Here is a 22,803-nt window from a genome sequence, read left to right on the forward strand (position 1 = left end):
TCTCTTGAAAGTGTTTCAAGCTTTATAATGTGTTGGTTGTGGGGAAAAGATAAACTTCATTTATTTTCTTCAAAATAATCTATTCCCATAAATAAGGTTATCTGCTCAGAAATAAATTATAAAGAATGTTGATGCCTTCACCATCACCTATGCCTTTTTCTTGAAAACATTGACCTCGCTTCATTCCTTTTATGTCCAAAAAGTCTCATTGGGTTAGTTGTTTGTGGTGTTTCAATTATCAGAGTTTAATTTGTGAACTAAGAAAATTTTTTCTATAAATAATCTGACTTTCATTGACTCAGTTGGCTAAGGAACTCCAAAATAGGGTGATTGTTAATGTCTAATGTCATTTTCTCTCAGTGTCGACAGAGGGTTTTTTCCAAAACTATTTCTTATTAAGCAGCTGATGTTGAAAAAAAATCATTCACAGGAAATTACTAGAATTTCTATCCACTTAATTTGCTGTGTGTAAAGAACCTCTTTGCTTGTTTATTTTGTTTCTGGCTAACATTAAAATAAGGTCACTTTGATTTATGCATTAAAATACTTGTTAAGGTCACTTTGATTTATGCATTAAAATACTTGTGTTGGAATTTTTAGATTTGCTTTTATCTCTTTTTTTCCCCTTCATTATCCTCAGATAGTACAACTTGAAGGTGACTTTCCTGGTTTGAAAGTATAAAGTTGGAGGATTAAAACGAATTCATCTGCTTTCTGGAAAAACATGCTATATTAGTGATGACAGGACATTTTAATATCTCAGTTCTTTCCTTACAGAAGTGTGAACTCTTAATTCATTTTCCTCTTAGACAAACAGCTGTGTCTCCTAGGATCTGTATTGATTTTTACTTTGCATCAGAAACTGGCATTTACCAAATTCTGCTCTTTATTTTTTAAATTTGGTCATGAGTTAAGAGCCTGGTTACTTCAATATTCTATAGGTAACAGCATAAATATAAAAGTGATGAATAGTAATGTGAGTTTATGCCATCCCGTTTGCCCAATCTTCCCTCTTTCTACAGTTTATGCTTTCCCTCTTCCCCATGCCATTTTAATCTCCATAGAATACGTCCATTATGATTTGCTACTTTTACAGGTGAGGAAACGAAGAATCAGGGAAGTTAAGAAACCTGCCTGCAGTCACACTGTTTGTAGTGGGGGAGCTAGATTTTGAATACAAGCATCCTTACTCCAGAGCCCAAGTTTTGACTCCAACATCACTAACTCTGTGACCATATGCAACTTAAATTCCCTTGCCTTAGCCTCTTCATCTGTCAATTCAAGGTGTAATAATAACACCTACCCCATGAGGTTGTTGGGAGAGATAAGGGAGTTAACACTTACTTGTAATTCACAAAAGTAGAAAAAAAACGGTAAAAATAAGAGTGATGAGAATGATGATGACATGAAGATGAAGAATGCTGATTTCTAATACGATTAATACATTGACTATTTACGAAAGATCACATCCAAGAGAAACCAATCTCAATTTATTTTTTTAAAAATATGCTTTACCTTCCCAGTGGAGTCAGATTCCAACTAAAAATGCAGTAAGGGACTCTTGCTTTGTGCCTCTAAACTATCTGGGCTAATTAAGAGAATTCTTCGAAAGAAAAATGTCTGAGGATAATCATAGACTTAGAGGTTTGGCTCTGTGATGCTGAATGTCTACACAGAATGGCTGTTAGCTCTTTGCTATTCATTATCCATTGTCCTGGGGCAGGAACACAGACAGGCACAGCAGGGCCCTCAGTCTTTACAAGGCAGCTGCAGGGATCAAGAGAGAATTAAAATTTAGACACACATTTGTGAGCACATTCTTTCTCTTCTGTTTAAGGAAATACTTTTCAATGGGAGGAAAGTGTATGACCTTAAGTCAGACTGAAACTCTTGCAGTAAAACTCTAGGAGCTGCAACATACTTAGGAACAATGGGAATTTTGAATTACAAAGTTGACATACTCTCTGTACCACGAATGGATATTCGAACAGAGTTAGGGAAACCATAATGACAGCCTGCAAAGAAAGCCATCGTTCCCTCTTGCTCTTCTCCTTCAAGATAGCTCAGACAAGCAGGCCCCCCTTTTGGACTTGCTACAACGTTAGAGAAAAACTTCTTGTAAGAGATTTCAAAATAGTACATTATTACACATTGTGAAATAGTAATCACTACAATAATGGGACTATTATTAGAGGTAATTCTACCCTAGAATGTGGTGACAGCCACATCATTTTCCTGAAATAATGGTGATGTACACTTCTTGGGAACGATGGGAATAAGCACTGTGCTGGGCAGTCTGAGATTTGGGTAGTGGTGCTTCAAATTATTAAATTATAAAGCATTTTAAATAGCAAGTGGATAACTAACCAGGCAAATTTAAACAATTATAAGACATCAGTTTATCATTTTGATGTGCCTATTATCTCCTTATGAGAAAGTGTTTATATTAATATTTCATTGTCTCAAGGAAAGATTCACATAGAGACCAAAGATTTCTCAGTAATTTTGCTTTTCCAATAAATATTTTAATCAGGTAATTGAATATATAAACATGTTTATAATATACACACACAAACATACATTTCTATGTACATATTTATATTTAGTTTTTAGTTTTTAAATTAGTAATCTCCCATTTCTAAAAATCAGTCCTAGGGAAATAAGTCAAATATTTATATTCGTGGTTATAGAATTAGGTATAATAGTAAAATTTTGAAATATTTAAAATAGACAAAAATAATCTTTTAGTCAATCTCCCACGTTAGCTTGGATTATCTCTGATAAAACAATCACATTCCTCATAAATTATTAAGGATCCCCAAAGTAGCATATCCTGGTTGAGTGGAGATGAGAATAAAGATGATGGTTTTCTTCTAGTTCTTCTCTGTGAGCCACCACCACAGCATGGCTACTGACAGACAAGTCAAGTGTGGTTTCACACCCAGAAACCAAATCCAGGCCACTGAAGTGGAGTATGCCGAACTTTAACCATTAAGGCCATCAGGGCTGGCTCTTGTTAAATTTTTTATTCTAAATTCATGAATTCTATTTTATCTCGTATTAATGTTTCCTCACTTCCTCTCTTCTTGTTGTTATCAGTCTGCTATATCTTTTTAAATCCAGTTATCTTCAACCTGTCTGTGTCAGTTAGCTTTGGATATGTCTGTTGTAGGCAAGCATTCTGTTTTTGGTTTTTCTTGTTGTTTCACATTATGTAAGAGTCTCTATCTTTTAAGCAAGTGATTTTATCCATTTGAATTTATTGTAATAACTCATGTTTGGAATCATGATTTTATTTATAGTTCTTTTTCCTTACTTGTATTGTTTTCACGAATTTTGTTTTCATTTTTTTCTTCCTAATGTTCAAATGTCTTATTTGTAGTCCTGTAGGAGCTCCACTTAATTCTTTAGCATCCTGATCACTGTATTAATTTGTCTGTATCTATATCCTTCTGTAATTAAGATAAGAAAGTTAACATGTTTTTACTTCTCTCCTACAACCTTCCTCACTCCCGATTCCTGCTTGATCCCACATTGAGATCATCTGGGATCTCAGTTCAATATATTTGTTTTTTACATTGTACATCAACAATTATTTACAGTTATTTATGTTTAATGGGTTATTTTAATCATCACTATTTTTCATAGTCAGCTTTCTTTTCCCTAGATACATGTCTTGCTTTGCCAGAGTACAAACCTGTGAAAAACCCAAGAAAAGGGCTAGTTTAGCTAGGCAAAAAATGATAGTTTCAAAAAGAGTTTCCATCTGAATTTTGAAGATAGTGTTTCATCATATTCAGAGCTCTTGAAGAAAGAAATCCTGTCAAACTGATTCTCGTTTTTTGTAAATCACGCATCTGTTCTCCCTAGAAGCCTATAGGAGTTCATATTTGTCCTTGCTTTCTAGGATATCAGCATAATGTATGATTTGAGTCTCTTCAGTCACTCTTCTTGGCACTTAGAAGACCCTTTCCACCAAAGACTTGTGACTTCCAAGCCATGGATATGTTAATTAAATTATTTACTTTACTCATCCACTATCCTCACTTATATAATTCCATAAAACAGATGCTGGGATTTGTAGACTTATTTTTAAGTTTCTCAGTTTTTTTCTTATACTTTTTATCTCATTATTCGTCAGTGCTGTATTTTGGGAGATTTCTTCCCCTTCCATCTTCCAGCTCATTAATACACTACTTCTATTTTATCTGTTGAAATATCCAGCCAACCTAGTGATTTTTTTTAACTCATGATTTAAATTTTAAAAATCTCTATTTGGCTAATCAACGTACTTTTATTAGTGCATGTAATACTGTAATTTGTATAAAGGTATTAATTGTACTCATTAATATAGCCTTTTGTTTGCTCTTTTATACATGTCTCCTAGGGTATTCTCCCTATTAGTGAGTTTTGTCTTTCTTTTTTGATGGTATTGGTTTTTAGTGACTGTTCAATTATCCTTGGCTGTCTGCTCATGTTTTTGTTTGCAGATGTCTCTTGGCATCCCTGAGGATACAGGTTCTGATTATGAGATCTGGCTTAGGGTAAACAGACTCGGGCTTGATGCTAGTCAGTATGCCAAGACTTTGCCTTCTAGGCAGCGCTGGCTGCCTGGGGCCTCTCCATTCCTAGTGCTGCATTCACTACTTCACCCTGGGGGCAAATGTGCTATGTTGAGCCCCTCAGCCACTGCATAATTTGTTCCCCAATTGATCAGTCTAGGGATTTCCCTCATGATTCCCTTTTGATTCTGTTTCCATTAACTCAGCAAACCCCAGGACCACTCTCATTTCTCCAGCCGTCAGTTTTGGAGATAGGATTTATCCAGCCATGCTTCTCTTTCAATTTGACTACTTCTGCCTTACATCTCAGGCATCAATAAATAAGAGGCATAAGTTCTAAATTTTTAGATCCTAATAATTTAACGTTCTTTTCCAACCATTCTTTATCCATTTTATAAGCACTCCTCTGATTATTCTGTTCTTAGATACTTCATCAAATTTAATTTTAGAATCCCTAAGGAACCCACAAAATAGATTACAAAGTAATATTATTTATATTATATCAAAAGAAATAATATTAGGGAGTAACAAATATTATATGTAAGATGCTTACTGCTATCCAGCTGCCATTCATTCTCTACCATCCTCATCGTTTCTTGTTGTCATTGACCACAAGTGTTTCAAAACCTAGATTGTTAGTCACTGATTATTACTCAAAGTTTAGCTGGTTTTTCTGACTGCTGTTTCTCTTAGCTTAGATTTCGGAAAATGAGGAACTGTTTCACGAACATCATATTTTGGAGAAAATTGTTATGCAAAAATATTTATAAGTAACTTTCATATAACTCCTTTGTAGGAATTATATAATTTTCCAAGACTGATATTCTTTTTTTTAATTGAGGTATAATTGACATACAACATTATATTAGTTTCAAGTGCATAACACAATGATTTGACATTTGTGTGTATTGTGAAATGATCACCACGGTAAGTTTAACTAACATCCATCACCATACACAGTTACGGAATTTTTTCTTGCAATGAGAACTTTTAAAATTTACTCTCTTAGCAACTTTCAAGTTTGCAATACAGTATTATTAACTATAGTTGCCATACTGTACAGGACTGATCTTCTTCTTTCAGAAATATGATCCATCATAAACATATGGTTTCTTTGGAGGTACTAAACAAGTCTGATATTTAGCTGTTGTGAAAGAAATCAGGGTAGAAAGTGTGGAATTAAGTATTTGCCTGTAAACTCTGTTTGAATAAAAAAGTAATGAACATGAATATTCTGAAATACGAGAACTAGAAATTATGATTTGCATGAAACACACATTCATAATTAGAGCATGAAAAGTAAATGAAGAGAATAAGTCAGTCAATATTACTTGCACTTTACAACACAGACACTTGTCAATCTTCAGTATATGATTTTCAGTGTAATTTGTAATGAGATGTGAGGGACTATTTAATTTATTCAGGAAATGCTTATAAGTACTTATTATGAACCAAGTGCTTCAGACACTCTATCTCACTGGGAATTTTAAGATAAAATGCCTTTGCCATGGAAGAGCTTATATACAAGCAGGATAATAATAATTACTATTTCTTAAGCACAGTCATGTGTGTGCCAGGTGAGGTATATATATTTCACGTTTAATTCTTATGGAAATCATATAGTGTAAATATTCTTAACCCCCTAAAGGACACTGAAACTCAGAATAGCTAAGTAACTTGCTGAAGGCCATGTAACCAAAATACTAAACTAAGTCTAATTCCAGAACTCACGTTTTTGCCACTAAACAGTGTTTCCTCCACATTCTGCTCTGCTAATACCAAGACAGATAACAGACTTGCAAGTCTCTTGGTTTCTCATGTCTCTCTTTTCTCACCTGTGCATACCGAAGCTGGTTTGGATGATTTCTGAAGTCCTTCCCAGTAATCAGGTTTTAGACATTTGACACGTTCACTGTTGTTTTACCAACACACAGCAGATGGCAGCATAGAGCAAAGACCAGTTAATCAAGTTCCTTCTCTTCAGGCCCCTAGGATTCTATGAATAATGATTCTTCTTCCTTTCTGTTACTAGCTCTTACACAGTCACTACAAATGTAAAAACATCCTTAGACTATAATGTATACTGTAAAGAATATTTTATCATATATGTTAAAAATACATAGTTACACACATTTATCAATATATGCAAATAACCTAAACATCTAAAATAGTGTTATTGTTGATATTTTAAATATCTGGAAATCAGAAGATTAAAGTTATGGCTTCAGAATGTAAATACACATAAAAATACATAACTATATATACTATATTATACATATAATACAGATACGCATACAAATTTAGATGTACATAAATATACATATCTCTAGATTTGAGATCCAGGAGTCAACTCAGAGACAACAAATGCCGCCCTTGTGGAGCCTACATTCCATTGAGAGAGCAACAGACAACTGAATAAAAAGAGAGTATATCGATATATATAGTATGTCAAATGCTAATAAATTAAAAGGAGAAAAAATCAAGGAAGAGGAATGTTTATGTGGGAAAGGAGGGTGTACTTTTATTTTATATATATATATATATTGCATGTTGTATATATTAATATACATAGCTTTATGATAAGAGCCGATTAGAAAGTATAAAATATATACAAGATACTATCCCTTTAATCCAAATGAGAATCAGTTATTGAGAAAACCAAGGTAGAACCTAAGTACTAGATTGTGTGGTATAGAAAATATCTATAGAATGTCAATTCTATAAAATGTCAGATCATGGGCAACAAGGCTTGGTAGTCCTGATGCTAGACCTTGAAAGACTGGGTAAGTTTTAGATCCACGAGGGCATTCCAGATGGGTGAAATTACATGAGGAAAAGCTTAGATTTAAAATGAATACAAAATCCTCTCTTCCGCATCTTATATGTTCAGCTAAATAGACTTCCCTCCTATGCAACATTGACTTAGTCAAGTTTATGCGCAGATCACCTTGCAGTTCTTCAGGCTTGGAACATCAAGTTCCTCCTGGACAACAAAAGCAAAGCCAACCCCTCATAGATTATAGCAAACCCCCACGTTGAGTACTGGTAGGACAGCAAATGTAATACTGTTTCAATGACTTTTTATGTTTTGTATGCTGGCCATTAGTTTTTTCCCATTAGACAAATTTTACTCTCATTTCAATCACCTAGAGACTTCTATTTGGGTACCACACTTATTCATAATGTATCAACTCTGAGTCTCTAATTTTATGTTAATTTTTAGTTGACTTATTTATCTAAACTTAGAAGGCAGCGTTAAGTATACTTAGATGAATGTTTCCAAAGAAATACATATAGTATGTCAGATGGTGATAAATGCAAATAAAAAAAAAAAGAAAGTTTCTATCAACCTCTCCACTTGGCTACCAAATGAATCCCACAGTTAGTCCAGGTGTCGTCTGTATATGCTTATGGATTAGGGAGGTGGTGAGGCCATAGCAGGCTTAGAACGGCATGGAAAATCCACTGAAAATACAAGGGCTCTGTAGATTCTTTGTAGGCCCTTGCCTGGAGTTGGACTGGATATTTTTTCACAAACATTTCAATTCCTAGACCCTGGGGGTCTCAGCCTCTCTGGAATTCTCTAGACTATACAAGGCCTCAGATTGCAGTCTCAGATGACAGTACTTTGGTTTCAATGATGAATTGATATTCCTTAACCTCTAAAGTTTGCTTATTAGTGCACCAAAGTAAGACCACTGCTAATGCAGGAACTGACAAATTCTAAACACCAGGTATGGTGGCCATAAAAACGCAGCACTCACATCTCTTGTTGCAGGAGCACAGTCGTCTGAGGGCTCAGCTGCCTACTGTGGATCTGCCACCACATTTGTGCAAAGTATATGCTTTACATCTGCTTCTTCCAGCCAGTGACTAAGAACATTAGGAGCACAGAGACAGCCCTGTCCAGCCAACTGGGGGACCCTTTCTGCAGGTGGCTTTGGCTTGTGGACCTCCCATCAGCCTGCCCAAGCCTTTCTTAGAAATGCGTTGCAGTCTGAGGCTCCGCCTTCCTTCCCTCTCTCCTTCCACAGGTGTCAGACCTGCTTTGAAGTCTGAATGCTCTCCCTACCTTCTCTTGCTCCCTCCTCCATAAATCTCTAATCTCATATCTAACCTCATCTTTGGCATCTGTTTCACAGCAGACCTGAATTAACATATCATGTGACTATGTATCTATCTTTAATGTGAAGACAGTTAACCCTCTGCTTTTTCGTCTTTCGGGTATGTACATACCCTTTATACAAGCATAATTCTTCTCTGGGAAAGTCATCATCTCTGACCGATGTTGAGAGAATCAACCCTGGCTACAGTGGGTGAAGACGATGCATCCGTCTGCATGTCTCAACTTTCTTGTTTATGGCAATGTAATTCTAAGGGAGCCAGGGCATTCTGATATTTTTCTTAAAATTTTATGATGACCCATTTAACTGGCATCTCTGGTGGCAGTAGGGACACTTGGGTGACACACACATGTCTTATCATTCTGTGGTAGCATTGGTGCTGTTCACCAGATATTGCCAGTTCTCCCTCCAAGCAGATGGTGGAATTACATGTGCCCCCTTTAAAGTTAGATGTGACCATGAGACATGCTTTGGCCAATAAAATATGAGCAAAAGTGCCGTGTCACTCCTGAGAAGAAACTAGGAGCCAGTGTGCAATCCCAAATCTCTTCACCCAGGTATGGTGAACCTGGAAACACGCATCCAGACGAAACCTTTGCCAGCCTATGCCCCTCAGTGACTGTCGTAGCCAAAGCCCCCTGCCAACCTCAGTGGTCATGTCGTGTGAGCAAGAAATAAGCTTGTGTTGTCTTAAGTCTCCGGGAGGTTTGGAATTATTTGTTATCACAGCATATGCAGACACATATCTCTCCCCACTAAAAGTCTCCTTGAGAACAGAAAACATCTCATCAACTTTCTGCTCCCAAAGCACATGAAATAATGCTCAGGATAAATAAATACTGAAAGAGTAAGTCATAAAATCACATCACACTCGATTCAAGGTTTTGGTGTCTACCTCTTAAATATAAGAAGAAAGTTTTCTTTTAACCATTCTAGGAGTATGCACTTCCAAAGCCAGTGCCCAAATAATGAAAATACTGTTCATTTTCTTTGAGTAAAGTGTTATTAAAGAAGCTTGTTACGATGTTTTGATATTGTGGCTGAAAACTGAGCCACATTTTAAATGTTGTTAAATATGAGCAGCCGCTGTTCAGATTATCATCATCTTGGGTGTGTTTTGGTCTTCTTCTGCTTTCATGTAATATTTGAGAAAACAGTTGAAAAGAATCAGTAAAGTTACAAGGAATTTTCATTTCGTTAAATTTAAGCTAATGTTGAAACCAGTGTTTTCTTCTCTTCCTAAAAGAATGCTCCATGCGTTTTGTCCCTCTGTGTATACACTGTTGTACAGCTGTGATTTATACTTGTCCACTTTCTATAGTTGTTTACATGGAGCTATTTTGTGAACTGTGATCCACTCCATGTAGATTTAGGGATTCTTTTCAACTTGGAAGAAATGTGCACTCTTCAAAGACGGACCAATGGCTTACTCTGCCATCCTGAGAAGGTTTTGATTAAATCCCTTGAGAAAAAATTAATTTTAAAAGAGCCTACATCATGAGAGATTTGGGGATTTTTTCCTCCCTATTGATATGGTAGACCTCATGGGGCTCCCATGGTGACAAGTTCATAATAGCACCACTCAGAAAATCTTCAGAGAATGGATATTTATACCTAAACAATCAGAGAGCAAGTGAAAACTGTCAGGAGAAAGTTCTCCGTTCTACGAAACCAAGTCACAAAGTCACCTGAGGGCAAATGGCTTCCGTAACAGGGTGGCAATCTCACTTCCCTTTGACCTCACCCCAGTGGTTGTCAGGTTGCTCTCTGCTTAAGAGAATTAAACAGTTATGAAATGACTTTTTAAATTTCTATAATACTTTTGCTTTAAAGTAATTGTGACAACATAGGGGCCGGCCCGGTGGCGCAGCAGTTAAGTTTGCAGGTTCCGCTTTGGCGACCTGGGGTTTGCCAGTTCAGATCCTGGGTGCGGACATGGCACTGCTTAGCAAGCCATGCTGTGGCAGACGTCCCACATATAAAGTAGAGGAAGATGGGCATGAATGTTAGCTCAGGACCAGTCTTCCTCAAAAAGAATTAATTAAATAAATAAAGTAATTGTGACGTAATAAAATCACATTGCTTTATCTGCATGTACAAATTCCATATAAAAATGAAAATTTCTGTATTTTAACTGTATTTTAAGAATGTGATGCTAGTCTCTTCTGCCCTGGGCCCGGAAGGGTGATATGACTACAGCTTCGCCGGTCTCACTATGTCTGCCATTTTCAATTTTCAGAGTCTGTTGACTATAATCTTGCTGTTTATAAGTTCCTGTGCTTATATCCAATCCTTGGCACCCAGCCTCCTGGACAGAAAACTGGATTTGGGGGTATATTTTGGAAGTGTGCCAGAATTGGCAAACAGAAGAGTCCTTATGTTGCAATATGCTGTATAATGATGGCCTTCAGCATCCTCTTCATACAGTAGCTTGGGAAAATGCCAGAATTTAATTGTCATCAGATTTCAATATGAAAAAAGGACTTATCTGCAGAAAATAATGGAAAGAATGGTTAACCATTTTATCTCTGAACATTGAAGGAGATAAATTTCCAGCTGCTGTCCTCTATTTTTATTAAATCAATGGTCTATATAAATGATTAATATGTAACCATTTACTACTCAAAGAGTTTAATATGTCTGTGACAATCAACTTCAGTACCATCACCACAATATTATATTCTGCAAATGTCATTCTGTTGTGTCAGATACAGTTTTTAGTGAGGTATCTCTAAGGTACATAGCGGAAAACAAAATTGGTAAACTACTCAAATTCCTTTCATTGTGACTTGGAAATTATATATCTTTATAGAATGAGAACTTTTTTTTGGACTAGCTTTTTTGGGGGGTGGGGGTTGAGGATTGGCACCGAGCTAACATCTTGCCAATCCTCTTCTTTTTGCTTGAGGAAGATTGTCCCTCAGCTAACAACTGTGCCAGTCTTCCTCTACTTTGTATGTGGGACACCTCCACAGCATGGCTTGATGAGCAGTGTGTAGATCCATGCCCAGGATCCGAACCTGCAAGCCCGAGGCCACCAAAGCAGAGCATGCAAACCCAACCACTATGCTACCAGGCCAGCCCCCCAGACTAGCTTTTTTGTTGAAAAAAAAAAGTTCAATTTGTGTTGGTAAGAATTGCATACATATTTAACAATGCTTGCATTTCCTCTGGCCACACCATTTCCAGCATTAACCAAATTACCTCTACTCTTAGCAAACTGTAGTTTATTACAGTTGTTTAAACTATTTAAAACAAGCATATACAGTATTTAAGGAGGAAAATAAATGAGATGTGACTTAGTAGTGTTGCTAAGGTGTTTGTATTTAACATAAAAGAGTTTAGAATAGTGGACTGATGAGGTAGCCTATGAAACCTCTCTGGTTAAGTGTGGGTAAATGTCTCAAGCATAAATTTGACCAGCTAATTGTTGTTCTCTAAATAAGAATAATTCTTAGATTGAAAAGAGCAAAATAGAACAATTGCAGGATGATAATCCTATATGTGCTTTTCATTTTTTTTTTTCAGTGTCAGGTCCCCACTTATTTTAATTGCCCCAAAATGCAAACTGTGTTTGTTTTTTCAATACAGCACTTTAAATCTAGTTTATGTTTTGTCTGCCAACTTGAATGGAATCTCTTGTGTAACTTAGTAGGTGATGGTAAACAGTTTTTAAATCTACGTATCCATGTGTCATGGTGTATGTGTCTTTGAGCTTTGATAATAAAGGAGGACCTTCAGTAAAAAACAAAAGTATGTGATTCTAAGTGCCAGACTTTTCCCATCCTTCCAGAAATAAAGTAAATAGAAAGATGGGTTAGCCAAGATATGGCAGTGTGGGACACCTTTGAATTTTGCCTAAGAGCTTGGCATCTTAAAAACTTACTGACTCTGGTGGATTGAAGGAGGTTGACCCTAAAAGGAAACTCTTAATTGCTGTTTCAAGGACACAGGCTGTTTGGAGAAATGAAAGTCATGTTGGTGTATGGAGGAAAGAAAAGATAAAAAGAAGCAAACAACATATAACAACACATTCTGATGACTCTAATTAAATATGATAGCAGATGAGAAAAGGGTGAGTCTTCACTTAAAGGGGTGGTGGAGAGGAAAATGCCACAGCACAGCTTCGGTCCTGAATCATTCTCCAAGTGCTCTTTGGAAAATGTCTCAAGAGCTACCTGCTGTTTTTGTGAGGGTTTAGTAATGAGTTCACATCTTTCAAAGGTAAGAGACAAGTGATTTTCATCTTTCCACTTACCCACTTGGGTTCATAGATGAAAGTAATAAACGTCTAATGGAAGACAAACCAACACTTTAGAGTTCTGTGCGCTATCTTTTGTCACTTTTCTGAAATTGGTGACATACAAGGCTATCCTGTGAGCATTACCAAGATTTTAGACACCATGCAAATTTCCACTGAATTATTAATATTCATAGAATTTCATTTTAGCAGTAATAAGGCTTGTTTTTAGTTTCAGCTCTAAATTTTGCTAAAGCTATTTTAACTTCTATCAACATAAGTTTCTCTTCTATAAAATGAAGATGAAAATAATACCTGCCCTGCAGATACCTCACAGATATGCTCTGAAGATCAAGTAAGATCTGTGAATGAAAGAGTCTGCATTTTGTAAAACTCCATATAAATCTAAAGGGTTACTATACAAATATGCATATAATATTAACACTTGCTCTCCTGACTTGAAATGATATTTTCCCCTAAAGTTCTTAATAAAGGAACCAAAAATATTAGCCTGTTTGGCTTCTTCAGGGTATAGCTATGTGCTCACAGAGAAACAGGGCAAGAAAGAATGCATGGGAACTTGGCATTGGACCCACCTACACAGGCAGATGTATGGAGATCCACTTATCACACTTTATTCTAATTGTTTAGTTAGCTTTCTCCTCTGCTAGAGCAAGGATAATGTTTATCTTAGGAACCACTGTATTTCCATCACTAAGCACAGGGTCTGGCATAGAGTAAGCCTGTAATAAGTAAGAAGGAAAAGATGAATGAAAAGATAGATGCATGTGTGCATCCATAGATGTAGAGAGGGGTGGGTGTGTGCATGGATGGATGGATGGATGGATGGATAATCCCAGAAGCAATTATGACTCCAGTCAGGGGAAAAGTCAAAACCCAATCCAATCGCATGGTTACAATGGGGTATCCTAAAAAAGAGTGCAGGGCTGGCACTCAGTAGTGTGGCCCACTAGGCAGTCCGCACCTGGGGGGTCTGTCCTTGGGTAACATGCTGGAGACGGAGAATGACAAGAGCAAGGCAGGGGCTCAGAATTGGGACCAAGGCAGGTGCCTCAGCTCCCAGAAGGGAGTTGGAATGGTTCTCATTTTACCAGAAAAGGAATTTCATAAGGGGCCTGAGGCAAAATCCCAGACTCAGAAATTAAAGCCCACAGGGAAGGTTTGGGCCAAACAAGAGCATAATTTTGAGAACAGGAAATGATGGGAGCCTGGACCAGGGGAATCATTTCAGGAGCACAGAGCCCCAGATGTGACAACCAGCATGAGTGGCTTAGCCAAATAAGAGGTGAAGACCTGAAGCCACTCAGCCAGGACTGACTTGGGAATTTGGCAGGACTGAGTTGGCATGGGGGCAGCATTGGCGAGCACAGCTACACAGACCTAAAAATAGCCCAGGCATTGGCTGCCATCTGTGTGGCATAATCATCTGTCCCCATGAGTATCAGGTTTTTAATTCTGATACGAGATTAAAGGTTACGTGTGGACTGATGGCTTGCAAAGGAAAGAAACATTTTAAAGAACTTTGCATACAAGTATTCCCAGATTATAGAGTATGTCTTATACTGAGGAAGGTGTTGTGAAAGAGGCAGTGACAAATGTCGGCTCTCCTTTTTCAATCCCAATCTCCTTTTACTGCTGCTTTTGCCTTGGCAACTAATATTCAGACTTTCCATAATTGTTGGCACTTACAGTCGAAATGGTCCCCAAGCCCTCCCCTGGTTTGAGGCAAGATTAACCTAGCAGAGATTACAAGTTTATCAGGTCACAGTTTCCACTTTCTATCACTCCACTCACACTCTAGGATGTAACTGTCAAGAGAAGAAAAGACTAAAATGATCAAAATCCCCCTTATTTCTAGCTTAGATTATTACACTGTGTGGGTGAGTGGGCACTGCTTGACTGACAGGACTTGTCAAGATAAATGCTGCTTCTGACCAAAAAAAGATTTGGCAGACTGCATACTTCATGCTTTGTCATGCTGTGAAAAACTCCAAGTAATTTAGAATCAATATGGTACGAGATAAGTACAAAAAGCAAAATTTGAATTTCATTACTTTAAAATGTCAAGAATGGGCTCTGATGGCCTAGATTAGTGTTTCAATTTTTCCTTCTAAATCTGAACAGGTTCTTCAAAAACTAACACATTTTTTGTAAATGCCTGAATAAGAGTTTTTATATCCTCTCTAGTATGATGGAATTCACAGTTTTTATAGTGTATTTGTTTTTCTAATAACCTATTCAAATGAAGATGGAATAGTTGGGATGGATAATCTCCTTCTAATTCGAATAGAAGTTTTATTCCCCATCAAACCTCAGCAATCTAATGGGAGAAGCCATTTTATAGTTGATGAGCAGATGCATGCACCACATAACAACTCAATTCTTGATGTGGATGAAGCTGGTTGACCAAGATTTTTCTCAAGGTAGTGTATGTCTTGAGACATCTGATATAAATGGACTAAAAGTTATAATACCAACATCTATCCCAGCTACTGACACCTAAGTCACATGGGCTTGGTTTCTAGACTGTCAACTTCTCTCATCATATACACCTTTGAAGTTATATTTGGTAGCTAAATAGTCTTCATTTCATAAATAAGATCTGTGATATTTCTTGTATCTATTTTTATTACTATTGGCTACTGTGCACAGGCTTAATCATGATACAAGCCAACACAATTTTGGGGTATAAACTAAGAAGTCTCATTATGTTCACCTAAGTAATATTTATAAAATATCTTTTGAAATAAAAATGTTTGGAGTATCTACAACTTCTTACTCCACTAAGATCTGTGTGCTGGTTAACATGCTAATTATGCCTGAGTTATGATAAAGTAAGCTATTTTATTTCTCTGAAAGATTGCTTGAGCATTTCTTATAAAGACAGGAAGTTCTTGGAAGAGAATTAGAAACAGTAACATTAACAATGTAAATGTTCATTCTGCTTTGTTTCAGAGGAGGTTAAGGAAGATTTGACTTTAATTTTCTTCTGGAAATCAAACATTGGAATAAGTTAATAAAGTAGGTTGGAAAATATGGTTTCCTATAATTCTGTAATGGAAATCCCAGGGCAGCCCTGATGATCTAGTGGTTAAAGTTCAGCGCTCACTGCTTTGGTGGCCAGGGTTCATTTCCTGGTCGTGGAAGCACACCACCTGTCTGTCAGTTGCCATGCTGTGGCGGCAGCCCACATAAAAGAACTAGAAGGACTCACAACTAGGATATACGACTACATACTGGGGGATTTTGGGGGTAGGTAGGAAGAGGAAGATTGGCAACAGCTGTTAGCTCAGGGAAAATCCTTCCTTGCAAAAAAAAAAGAAAGAAATCTCTTGTTTCAGAACCAGGTACCTGGAGGGTCATTAGAATCTCGTTCTGATCTTATCAATATTACATTCAAATTTTGTCACACCTCTTGCACTTCTGGCCTTCTGGGCCTCCTCAGTTTAGAGACCAAAGTTGAAGGCACTGTTGTCCCCAGACTTGAATTCCAGACCCATATATCCAAATATCTCCACCTGTATGTTCCACAGGACTTCAGGCTTAGTCTCTCCAAGAAAGAACTTTCTATCAACTCCGTATATTCTCCAAGGCTAAATAGTCCCAATTCATTCTTGATTGCTATTGATGTAAGATCATTTAATCAGTCATTTATTTAGTTTCTTTCTTTCAAGAAACACTTATTGAGAACACCTCAGGCACTGTGCTGTGTGCTAACTAGAGACATAAAGAGATAATGCCCTGATACCCAGAATTAAGTATTTCTTTTACTTCAATCTCAGCGTGGTTCATAGACCTGTATAGTAACAGTTTATTCATTGATCTGCATGACTTCCCATGAGAATATGAGTCCCCAGGCATATTTAGAAATTTTATTTTTAAGTGTCCCAAGAATTATTCAGTCAACATTTATTGAATGCTAAGATGGTATGGAAAGACACCCAATTTTCCCAGGCTGGGAACTGTAGGTCTGTTAAATCTCTTACAACCATATCACTCCAGACGATCTGCTCCCCTCTGATCTATAATTAGGTCAACATTATTACTGAGACTTGGACAATAGACCATATGCAATCTTTAGAAACTCTACGAGTACGTCAACAATTGTACAACCAACCACGAGGAGTAAATTTTGCAAAAACAAAACAAAACTGTATATAATTTTGTTCATCAGAATTTGAAAATAATCAGCTTGTAGGTCAATTCTGTTCTTGTTAGCACCTTTGTATGATTGGCAGGTAAACACCAGAAAGAGACATACAGACTGCAGGTGAACTGAAGTTTCTTGTGGAATCTTACAGTTTCAGTGCTGTAAGGGAAATGTGGCTCCTATGAAGTCACTACTATTCTTAGTACCTGTTTAAAATAGTGTCTAGTTCACATATATTTTTAAAAAGTTCAAAAGATTCTAAAAGATTATTAAAAGATTAGACTTTTTGAACAAAGAATGTCAAATGGTGGTAAAATGTTATACGTGTTGTGATCAACAACAAAAAAATTCTAGTTAACATTATATTAATCAATTAAATTATAGGAAGGAAATGCAGTAATAAGATTATGATTGCAAAAATGTTTTTAAAACTTATGTAGTATTTTCTACAATCTGATCTTGATTTCCTAGGAACTCAAAATTTTTGAATAACCAATGATTGGAAAGCCAATGATCAAGAATTATTGAAAGATACCAAGGAATTATCAGTTCCTTTTTTCCTTTATTTTGGACTCATATGGAGCTAATTATTTTTTTCAAATAGAAGAATGAGACAATTAGAAAAGAGTTCCACAGAATGTGAGTAAGGGGCTAAGACACTTGTGGTAAAGAGAGACTAAGGTACCTGAGTGAGGAGGGCAGGTAAGTCAGTATAAGTGATGAGAGTGGCTAGCCTTGGAATCTTGTTGCCCACCAGAACAGATTCATCCCTTAAAAGCGAGAAAATGTCGTGGTGACTTGGGAAATCAGTTGCGTTAATTATTATAACAACTTGTCTTGAGTTATTTATCTCTCATGGACATAGTTATTTCATTTATATGGGCATTTCTTGCTATTTGTTTTCTTTGTGGGGAGGGGAGGTGGTAGCATGCAGTATTTCCTGAAGCTTGTAAGACTCAACAAGAACCTCATGCAAATGCAGATTGCCAGGATTCTTTCCTTGCGAGACTCTTCATTACTCTTGCTTGAGGTCAAGCCTGGGGATGTGCCTGTTTAACAAGTGTGCCAGTTGATCCTCAACACTGGCCCATCTGGGGAAATGTCCACTTGCGTAATTGTGTGCTGATTGATTGCAGTGTTCAAAATAAGGGTATGTAAAGATGTTCTTCCTGACTTTTCGCTATTGGAAGTTACACCTCTCTTACATGAGGCCCTAAGCAGCATTTAGACAGAGCCCATTCACTCTGGGATGACTGGATCGTGAATCTCCCCAAAACCAGGCATTAGGTGAAGTGATTGCCTTCTCTAGGAAAGAGAAATCAGACTTTAGTAGACTGCAAAAGAAATGTCACTTGTAGTTTGCCCTTGTCTTCAGTATGAAATTTGTTTTCTTTTCATTTTAAATTTTTTGAAAGAGTTCTGGTTTGCCAGAGGTGACCTTTGCCTTCCTTCTCATTTCTTATTCACTTATCCTTATTTCTGCCCTTTCACTGACGGTGCCCAGCGTGTGTCTTGGTAATTACCTTTGCAGTTTCTGCATTCAATACACAGTAGAGAAGAAATGTTCTACATTACTCAGTTTATGTTTAGTACTAGTTTTAAATGCTTTTTAAATGTATATTTTTGACATTTATCAGTCTTCGTTATTTACTGCAAAGACAATATTCAAAAGTCATATTGGTTTCCCCAGTTAGTTCAGTTAGTTAGTTCTCATTACTAACACTTGAGAAAATGATAAATTGTATCTCACCACCAAATTTCTGACTCAGCTTTTTTTTTGTCAATAAGTTTCTCCTGAGATTTGCTAGTCTTGTTGCTTCGATGTATCCTTGAAAGATACACACAAAGGGAAAAACAAGTTGCTTCTGTGGCTATTATAACTCAGAGTAGTGGTCCATGAAAGCTTAGTGCACTTGGCTGCTCTAACTTGTTAAATCGGGCTGAGGATGTTGAAGTATGAAAGAGAAAATGTCTCTGTCTTTCCAAGACGCTCTTCAGAGATGAAAGGCAAGAAATAAGATGTAGGTTACATCTATATGAGCATCCTTTGAAATTTTCCACACAGAGAATATTCTCTACCTGGGGATTTTACATGGCTGAGCTAAATATAAGATAGTCTGTTGGAGAGTTTTAATATAAATAAATGCTAGTTTCAGCGGAATACAGAAGGGGATCTGCCCAAGAACCATGGACTTAGATATTGTTATGACTTATACATTTCTACCTTGACAAATTTCTGTTTTAATGTCAGACATGTGGTGATTAATTTCAGGTTTGTCATTTTCTGTATTTGCATAAGGTCCAGCCAGAGTGGCTGTGCAAATGCTTTTCTTTAATTAAAGTTGATTGTATTCCTATACTGGGTATAGAAATTATATTTATAGTAAATATCTCCAACAGAAACTAAGTATGTGCAAATACTACTACAGTAATTAAAATAATATGAGAAAGTCTACTCTTCCCTCTGCTTCCAACAAAAAAGATCAAGAGAAAAGTTAAATTCTAAGTTTTTGGTGGTTTATATCTCTACCACCAAATAAGCACATTTTTTAGTGGTTGAATATAAAATGTTATATTTCATGTCAAAGGATTTCAAATCTCATAAGTGAATCTTTTAGAGGAGAAAAATTATCCCATGTTCTCCTGTTAGCTATTAATCATATATAAGCTTTGAATATTTTAGGATATTTATTTTAGCCACACTGATGACCTTTGGGAAAAATTAGGCTGTTTTAGTCCAAAAATTTTTTAAAGTAACAGAAATTTTCTACATTGTTGCTTTGAACCATAATTTTCTATAAGTAAATTAACTGATATGCAATCATAGGGGTATCAGAACCTGTATTAGTTTTCTATTGCTGCATAACAAATTACCACATAGTTAGCAGCTTAGAATAACATCTGTTTGTTATCTCAGGGTTCTGTAGGTCAGAAGCCCAGGCAGTTCTTGACTAGATTCTCTGCTTAGGGTATCGCATGGCTGAAATCAAGGTATCACCTGGCCTGGGCTCATGCCTGGATACTCTGGGAGAAGAATCTGCATCCAGGTTCATTCAGGTCATTGGCATAATTTAGTTCCATGCAGTCATAGGACTGAGGTTCCTGCTTCCTTACTAGCTGTTGGCCAGGGGTTGTTCTCAGCTTCTAGAGTACACCCACATTCCTTGGCTTGTGGCTCCTCCATATCCAAAGCTGGCAATGGCATATCAAATCCTTCTTGTGCTTCCAGTCTCTCTGCCTTCCTTTTCTGCCTTTTAAAGGGCTTATGTGACTAGATCAATTCAAGGTGATAATGTCCATAGCTTAAGGTCACCCTATATGGAACTTTAATTATAATTGTCAGATTCCTTCGCAGCAGAACCTAGACTGGTGTTTGATTGAATGACCTTGGAACTGTGGGGCCATCTTTGGAATTCTGCCACCACAAAACTCTTGTAATACAGCTATTTGAAGGCTGTCTTCATCTTGGTGATAAACTACCTCATACAAGTGGAATCATGCAGTGTTCCTCTTTCTGTGTCTGGCTTATTTCACTTAGCGTAATATCCTCAAGGTCCATTCACGTTGCATATTGCAGAATTTCCTTCCTTTTTTTAGTACTGAATAGTACTCCATTGTGTGTATATACCACATTCTCTTTATCCATTCATCCGTCAATATGCATTTAGGTTGTTTTCACACCTTGGCTATTGTGAATAGGGCTACAATGAATACGGGTACTAATATCTCTTCAAGATCCTGATTTTAATTTTCTTGGATATATACCCAGAGTGGAATTGCTGGATCATATGGTAGTTCCATTTTTAAATTTTTGAGTAACCACCATACTGTTTTCCATAGTGGCTGCACCATTTTACATTCACACCAACAGTGTGCAAATGTTCCAATTTCTCTGCATCTTCGCCAACACTTATCTTTTGTTTTTTGATAATAACCATCCTGACAGGTTGGAGGTGACATCTCACTGTAGTTTTGATTTGCATTTCCCTGATGATTAGTGATGATGAGCATTGTTTCACGTAACTTGTAATTTTATGGCACTGACTCAAAAGTACTCTGTCTTCAATAATAATTACAACTAACATTTGCAGCATTATACAAAGAGCTTTTGCATATAATCCTCTTAATTCTATGAGAACTGAAATATTAAATGCATGCAGAGTAGCACAAAGGTTAAGAATACTGTTCTTAATTGTTTTCTCATTGCTTCTTTTGTATATTATTTAACCATCTTGACAAGTAAATTTGATAGTGTTATCACCATCACTATTTTACATTTGAAGCATCATACTCTAAGAAGTTAAAAGACAGACCCATGCTTACAGTACCTAATAATGAGCTTCAATGGTGGGAAGACAAAAGGGGGAAAAAAATAAATTACCAAGAGGAAAAATAACCTGTAAAATATTTTGAAAATATTTCTATGTTGTATCTTGGGCATTCAATCAATATTAGTTACTATTTGTGAACTATCTAGACCTTTAACTACTCCTTTTCTCTCTTTTTATACTCATTTTTTGTCTATTTTACAACTTATTAAAGAGAATGAGAAGATGAAAAAATTAAACAAACCTACTTTATTTATAAAATAGGAGATTTGAAATGGAAGGAGGTCAAAATTAAAACAGAACTTTCTGCAGGCTTTTTCATTCTTGCTCTTCTGTTAACTGCTCTCTTACAGGCCTTTGCTATTGCCTATGAAATATGAAATGAATTATTCATAGACCCCGTAGACTGAAGGCCCATACATATGCCTTCAAGAGCGTGTGTTTATATGAGTGTATATGAAAATAAGTTACTAAAAGTTACCAGCACTGCCTGAGAGAATGGTCCCAAATCAGTACTTAAAAAAAACAAAAAACAAACATTTGAGTATCCAGAAGTCCAGGTGATAAATAAGTATATATCTGCAGCCCAAGTAGGGCAACCTGGTATCGAACCATAACCAGACTACCCTCCAAAGGGAGTGTGTTGAGCCAGTAGGTATTCAGGAATTTAAAGACTACCGCCACAGCTAAATAAAAATCAGGTAATACGAGAGGACAGAGAAAGTAGCAAGTCCTTGACAATGACTCCAGATCCAAGAAACATGCTACCGGTTGCCCATCCTTCAGCACCATGTATGAGATCTATTCATCAATGCATGAGGCAACAACCAGAATCAACTGACTGAGTGTGCATCATAAGTTGGAGTTAATACATGGTTAAGTCATTATTTATTGTTGGTTGAAATTTGTTATCAAGTCTCTTGCCCTGATATAGGACCAATTCACTTCTTTGTAACTATGGCATCTAGGATTAAGAAATCACTCTAGATCTATTGAGATACATTGCTTAATTACACATCTAGAGTTATCAGAGTGAGCAAACTTGTCACTGAAAGACTATCAAAAGAAACTTATGGATATCATGGCCATGTCTTTGCCTCTCCAATTAAAGAGTAAATTCAGTCTATGTTTTCTGCTTCTGAAACACTCTATCCAAAGTTTCAGAGATCTGTTAAGCTTTATCTTTGCTAAATAGCCCCCCAAATAGAGAAGGCATGGTTCAACTCAGAAAAAAAGGAAAAGTTGGGTAAAAGATGAGTTCCCACCTTTCCAAAAGCCACGTTCAGATTTAGGACAGTGATACAATATGTATTAGCTAGTGTGGATTTAACCAAGTCTAAGGAGTTTCAAAGTGAAGTGTTCGTATAATACATCATAC

General features: G+C 36.6%; 1 protein-coding gene and 1 pseudogene across 5 annotated transcripts in view; both read left to right on the forward strand.

The window, feature by feature from the left end:
* Nucleotides 1-22,803, forward strand: part of DLGAP1 (DLG associated protein 1) — an 843,533-nt gene that overhangs the window by 351,545 nt on the left and 469,185 nt on the right. The window lies entirely within an intron of this gene.
* On the forward strand, nucleotides 10,902-11,116 carry LOC106822881 (protein kish-A pseudogene; annotated as a pseudogene).

The sequence above is a fragment of the Equus asinus genome, chromosome 7 (assembly GCF_041296235.1).
Source record: "Equus asinus isolate D_3611 breed Donkey chromosome 7, EquAss-T2T_v2, whole genome shotgun sequence".
Taxonomy (NCBI): Eukaryota; Metazoa; Chordata; class Mammalia; order Perissodactyla; family Equidae; genus Equus; species Equus asinus.